Source organism: Ostrea edulis, chromosome 2 (assembly GCF_947568905.1).
Source record: "Ostrea edulis chromosome 2, xbOstEdul1.1, whole genome shotgun sequence".
Taxonomy (NCBI): domain Eukaryota; kingdom Metazoa; phylum Mollusca; class Bivalvia; order Ostreida; family Ostreidae; genus Ostrea; species Ostrea edulis.
The window spans coordinates 77,731,881-77,738,775 of record NC_079165.1 but is presented as its reverse complement, the minus strand read 5'-3'; positions in this window follow the sequence as shown (position 1 = coordinate 77,738,775).

Sequence of the window (6,895 nt, the reverse complement as noted above, 5' to 3'; positions counted from 1 at the left end):
TACAACATCACATCTTACACCTTACAAGTCAACAAATGTCAAGTTAACATGTTTGTCGAATTTCGATATGACCATATATGGAAAGACAACGGAAATCCACGATTTCTACCGAGAACCGAAAGAAAATCAATGTGCTACACGGGCAGAACACAAGCGGTATTCTCGCAATCGGAACTCCTCTAATTACATAACGAATTTTACGAGGTACAAATGGACTGAAATTACATGTTAGTTTGGTAGGCTATTTTTTTCTTCAATCATATCTAGGGCTAAAATAAATTAAAATACGTATATATTTTTTCATTATAATATGTAGCAATATGTATGGAAATAGTAGTCAGAAATTTAACTCAACTTAAGTTTTGTTGCACAAAGAATGACAACGAGTATCGGTCACATGACGTGGCTTTTCTGAAAAGGGGCTGGGATTGGGGGCAGAGGAGAAGTCTAAAATTCTTGACAATCTAGCAAAAAAAGGGGGAACCCCCCCCCCCCCCCCCCCCAAGAACTCCATAAAATATGTTGTCTATTCCAAACTAACAGCCTAAGGGAGGGGGAGGGGCTTAGTCCTTCAATTCATTACAATGTACATGCAGTTGGGGGGGGGGGGGGGGGGGGGTCATCCAATATACCTAACTTTCTATGTGAAAATAACTTTGCACGTAAAAATAATGGAAAATCAATTTTAACGTGCCTGAGTATAAGATGGACGAAATCAGGGATACCAAATGTGATCATCCACTCAAACAACTTCTTTGAGACTTTATCTCCCACAAAATCTATAAAGAGGAACACTTTAACAGAGACGGGATGCCCTTCATTGATTATGGAAAAAACTCTTTCTACCACATCATTCTTTCAGCCTTTTGACTGGCCCTGTGACGTGCAGTACCACATGACCTCTGCACTTTTGATATTACATACACATACGCATAGGCGCCCTCGGGTGATACCCCTACTAAGATGGGATAATTTCCGATGTCTTCCTGCTGTAAACAGCCCATAATTGTATATTAACAAATAACGTTTTCAATTTTCATAAATATTTTATACTAAAAAAGAACGTTTATATCTGAATCTTTTAGGCATGTTTGATTAGATATCCATATCATGCACCAAATCACAGCGAAATTTTAACTCTAGAATCCTTTATTTGCAAGGAAAACATTTTTGTTTTATCATTCAGGGACGAATCACTAAAAATCATATAAAATAATTGAGAGCTTGTTTCACTCTTTCGATGGTGAAATCACTCTTCATAAGAGGTGTTTTAACAAGCCATTAAATAAAATTTTAGTGTAATGAGCTATCTTAACCGGTGCAAAATATGTGTACTAGCATGTTGGATAGTTTTATCCATACATAAACGTTACATGTCTGTGCACATGCACATCAAGAAAGTATGTGTTTATTATTAGGCGTTGGTGTAAATCCATTCTTCGTAACCTTATAGATCATTTTCTGTGTGTAATGCGTAACGTCGAGAACTTGAGACTGTGACACATGTCGATTTGTCTTTTGATATAAAAACTTAGCAAATTCGAGATGCAAATCCGTTGTTAATTTTGGCGCATGCGCAATAGCTTAGTCCTACAAATGGGGAATTCTTTCGTTTCTCGGTAATAATCGTGGATTTCCGTTGTCTTTCCATATATGGTCATATCGAAATTCGACAAACATGTAAACTTGACATTTGTTGACTTGTAAGGTGTAAGATGCGATGTTGTAAGGTACAGCTATGTAAATACTAAGTCTACAAACGGAAATACTGTAGGGATGACGACGTATAATTTAAGAAACAATGATGCATTTTTATAAAGAGAAATGTAAAATCAGAAATCAAACGATGACACAAATGAAGAGTACAACACCGAGGTATACATTTCTGAGAAACATAACTTACACCCCCCGAGTTACAAACATACATAGTTGAAACTGAGAAATTAACACGGTTGCATGTATCGATTAACAAGGTTACATGCTTGGATTTTTGAACACGATTACCCTTATGGAGCGCCAAATTAACATAAACTCAAATCATTGAAGATATCTTCAATTATTTGAAGATATCATCAATTCAATTATTGCTCTCTTTCATTGAATTAATGCGCGCATTAAATCAATTATTGCTCTCATCAAATGAATTAATGCGCGCTTCAATTCAATTATTGCTCTCATCAATTGAATTAATGCGCGCATCAATTGAATTAATGAGAGCAATAATTGATTTAATGCGCGCATTAATTCAATTATTGCTCTCTTCAATTCAATTGATGAGAGCATCAATTGAATTAATGAGAGCAATAATAGATTTGATGCGCGCATTAATTCAATTATTGCTCTCTTCAATTCAATTGATGAGAGCATTAATTTCGTAGAAATATTGTTCGCAATAATTGATTTAGAGCTCGGTATAAATAATTTGATGATCTCTTTAATTCAATTGAAGATATCTTTAATTATTTACAATGCTTTTGTATAAGGAATTAATGCGCGCATCAATTCTTTTAAAGAGAGCAACAATTCAATTAGAGAGATCATTAATTCAATTGTGGATATGTTGAATTGAAGATATCTTTAATTATTTAGTTGCTCTCTCTAAAAGAATTATTGCTCTCTTCAAATGAATTAAAGATATCATTAATTTAATTGAAGAGAGCAATAATTGAATTAATGCGCACATTAAATCCATTATTGCTCTCATCAAATGAATTAATGCGCGCATCAATTCAATTATTGCTCTCGTCAATTGATTTAATGCGCGCATTATATCAATTATTGCTTTCTTCAATTGAATTGTAGCGCGCATCAATTCAATTGTTGATATCATTAATTCATTTGAAGAGATCATTAATTCAATTAAAGCGCGCATAAATTCAGCAGAAGAATTAATGCTATCATCAATTCATTTAATGCGCGCAATAATTCAGAATTGAAGATATCATTAATTATTTGAAGAGATCTTTAATTAAATTGTTGCGCGCATCAAATGAATTGATGATATCTTCAAATAATTGAAGATATCTTCAATTATTTGAGTTTATGTTAATTTGGCGCTCCATATACCCTCCATACGAATTACTTTAAGGATCTTAGAAATTCAAGTGTGAATCATATATCTGCCGGCATAATCATGTTATTCGCTCCGCGGAGCAAATCAGTTTGACATGCTTAGTTTATACTGTTAACTATTGACTTTTTATAATCATGTTATTTATTCCGTTTATAAAAGCAAAAATCATTCATTCACATTTACGGAATAAATGCTATAATTAAGTTCGTAGAATACATGATAATTCACTCTGCGGAGCGAATAACATGAAGCCTATCTGCCCGTTGAATAAAAGCGAAAGAAAGTAAACATAGAACAAATTTAATCTCATCAGAAGATTTTGTATGTGCGTTTCAAAGGTTTTCATTCAATTTACAATCTCTACCCAGAGTTCTCGTTCCTTACACTCACATATACCTTTGTCAACGTCTCAAAATAGGCATTGCCGTAGGAAACGGGAGGGATTGATATAGTAAAATTCACATGTAGTGTAATGTATAATTATTTTTAAGCAGAAAGTTCATTTAATTAAATGAGACTCAGAGTCAGTCAGTGTGACTATCCTTTAGCTTAAATTAAAAAAAAAAAATTATGAAAAGCACTTAATTAATGCCTTAACATTTCTTAGGGCATCATCCAAAAGGTCGTAATCATGAGGTAATGGTTCGGTTCTCATTCCCAGCTCTATGGAGCGCCAAATTAACATAAACTCAAATAATTGAAGATATCTTCAATTATTTGAAGATATCATCAATTCATTTGATGCGCGCAACAATTTAATTAAAGATCTCTTCAAATAATTAATAATATCTTCAATTCTGAATTATTGCGCGCATTAATTGAATTGATGATAGCATTAATTCTTCAGCTGAATTGATGCGCGCTTTAATTGAATTAATGATCTCTTCAAATGAATTAATGATATCAACAATTGAATTGATGCGCGCTACAATTCAATTGAAGAGAGCAATAATTGATATAATGCGCGCATTAAATCAATTGACGAGAGCAATAATTGAATTGATGCGCGCATTAATTCATTTGATGAGAGCAATAATTGATTTGATGCGCGCATTAATTCAATTATTGCTCTCTTCAATTGAATTAATGATATATTTAATTCATTTGAAGAGAGCAATAATTCTTTTAGAGAGAGCAACTATATAATTAAAGATATCTTCAATTCAACATATCCACAATTGAATTAATGATCTCTTTTAATTGAATTGTTGCTCTCTTTAAAAGAATTGATGCGCGCATTAATTCCTTATACAAAAGCATTGTAAATGATTTAAAGATATCTTCAATTGAATTAAAGAGATCATCAAATTATTTATACCGAGCTCTAAATTAATTATTGCGAGCAATATTTCTACTAAATTGATGCTCTCATCAAATGAATTGAAGAATTGGGAAAAAGGGATGGGGAGCACTAAGTTTTCTTGTTAGACTCAAAGGTCAAATTTTTAAGAAATATCCTCTTCCAACAAGCATACCTAATATCCTAACTTCGAATATTCAAAAAGATGCTGTTTCCTCAGAGCTTTATCCAAATGATGCTCCTTCTGAGCTTATCCCAATTCAGATATATGGTGATGGGAATTGTTTATTCAGAACTCTCTCTTTTTGTGTTTGGACATGAGGTCAATTTTAAGGAAATGAGGGTACGAATTGTGTTTGAACTTGTTTCAAACCTGAAGCGCTACACGAAAGAAAACACTTTTGTGACCATGTCCACAAACAAAAGTTCACTTCAATATGTCTTTGAAAGTTCCCTGTCAGAAGAGTGTTTAATTACTGGTGATTTGATCATAAAAACAACCCAGAACGGTTACTATTCAAGCCTTTTACATATGTTCGTAGCTTCTAACGTTTTGCAGAAACCAATCATGTCGATTTTCCCCGATGTGCAAAACCCTGGTGTAAACAGACAAGATCATAATCAGCTTATTGCTCCTTTTGACCGTGCTGATGCTAAAGAATATCAGGATGATATCCACATCATGTGGACTCAAACAATTGCTACAAAAATAGATGGTTGGACACCTAATAATTTTGTTGCCTGTATTCACAAGCATGAGGAACCTCTTTCAAATCGTTCGAGGTTATCCTTTGAGGATTCTGAACCTCATCGTTCATTTGAACCAAAACAATCACAACACAAATGAGGAGTCTATTGAAACAGGTAAATTGGGGGAAACTGCAAACAAAAAAACAGACAAACATGTTAAGGTTGCTTCCTTTATGGATTCTTTTTCTTCTTCAGAAGATGACATCTCAGAAATACCAGTTCAAAAGGCACAGGTTGTACATGAAAAATGGCATACACTAGAGATCGGTAGTACCCCAAATCAGCCACGGAATATTTTCTTTCCAGCAAAAAAGTTTGGTAAAAAGATGAGATCTTTCAATGTCTCCTGGTTTGATCGGTAGTCTTGGATACATTTTGTAGAAATCAAAGATGTTGTATTCTGTTTTCCTTGCATAAAATCATTTAAAAGAAGACTCACAGTTTTCACAAGAAAGAAAAGGCTTTCATATCAAGTGGTTTTAAAAACTGGAAAAAAAGCAACCACAAAATTCGCCGCACACGAGAAAAGTGATTGCCATAAAGAGGCAATGGAAAGGGAGTTTACGATAAAGGAGGAAGTTAAAGATGTTGGAGAATGTGTTTCAAAGACGCACGAAGTCGAGAAGAAGTCTAACAGAGAGAATTCGCTTAAAATCACAAACATTTTGAAGTTTCTTGCTCGACAAGGAATTGCTCTTCGGGGTGACAAATACGAGAAAAACTCGAACTTTAATCAACTTCTCATGCTAGAGGCTAAACGCGATCCCCAGCTTCAGGAATGGCTACAACGCAAGACAAATAAGTATGTTGCTCCAGATATACAAAATGAAATTTTGCAGGTGATGGGGTTGCAGGTTTTGCGACAAATTGTTGCTTTCATCAAATCGTCTGAATTCTTTTCAATAATGGCAAACGAAAAACGAGATATTTCCAACAAAGAGCAACTTCTTTTATGCATTCGATGGGTTGATCAAAATTTTACCGCTCATGAAGATTTATTAGGGATGTACTGTCTTTCTGACATTGGGGCTAATTCAATAACCCTAGCAATTAAAGATGCCCTTTTGAGGTTCGATCTGCCTATCAACAAAGTACGAGGCCAGTGTTATGACATGGCTGCTTCTATGGCTGGTTAAAAGACAGGTGTTGCAACACAAATTCATGCACTTGAATACAGAGCCCTTTGCATGTAAAACGTATACGGTACCAATACACTGTTATGGCCATGCTCTTAACCTAGCTTGCAGTGATTCTATTAAGGGGTGTAAGTTGATTAGAGACACCCTGGGCACTGCAAAGGATATAACAAAGTTGATTAAAGAATCTCCAAGAAGGGAGATGATTTTCAATACATTAAAAATGCCCACAATCTAGAGAAAATGTCAGTGGAAATAAGGGTTTTGTGTCCCACAAGATGGACAATAAAAGCCGACACATTTTGAGCATTTTGTCAAATTATGAAATTCTAAGAAATGATTGAGATGAAAGCCTCCAATACGTGCGTGAGGTTGAAATGAGAAACAGAATTAGGGGAGTGGCTGCTTATATGTGCAGGTTTGATTTCTTCTTTGGGTGTTTACTGAGTGAAAAACTTTTACGTTATAGTAATAATTTGGCAAGGGCTCTGCAGGCTCCAAATCTCTCGGCGAGTGATGGTCAAAAAATGGCATCAACGACAATGAGTGCTTTGCAAAGTATCCGAGATGAGACAATCTTCACTCAGTTTTACGAGGAAGTTGTTGAAAAAGCAAAACAGATGAACATCGATGATC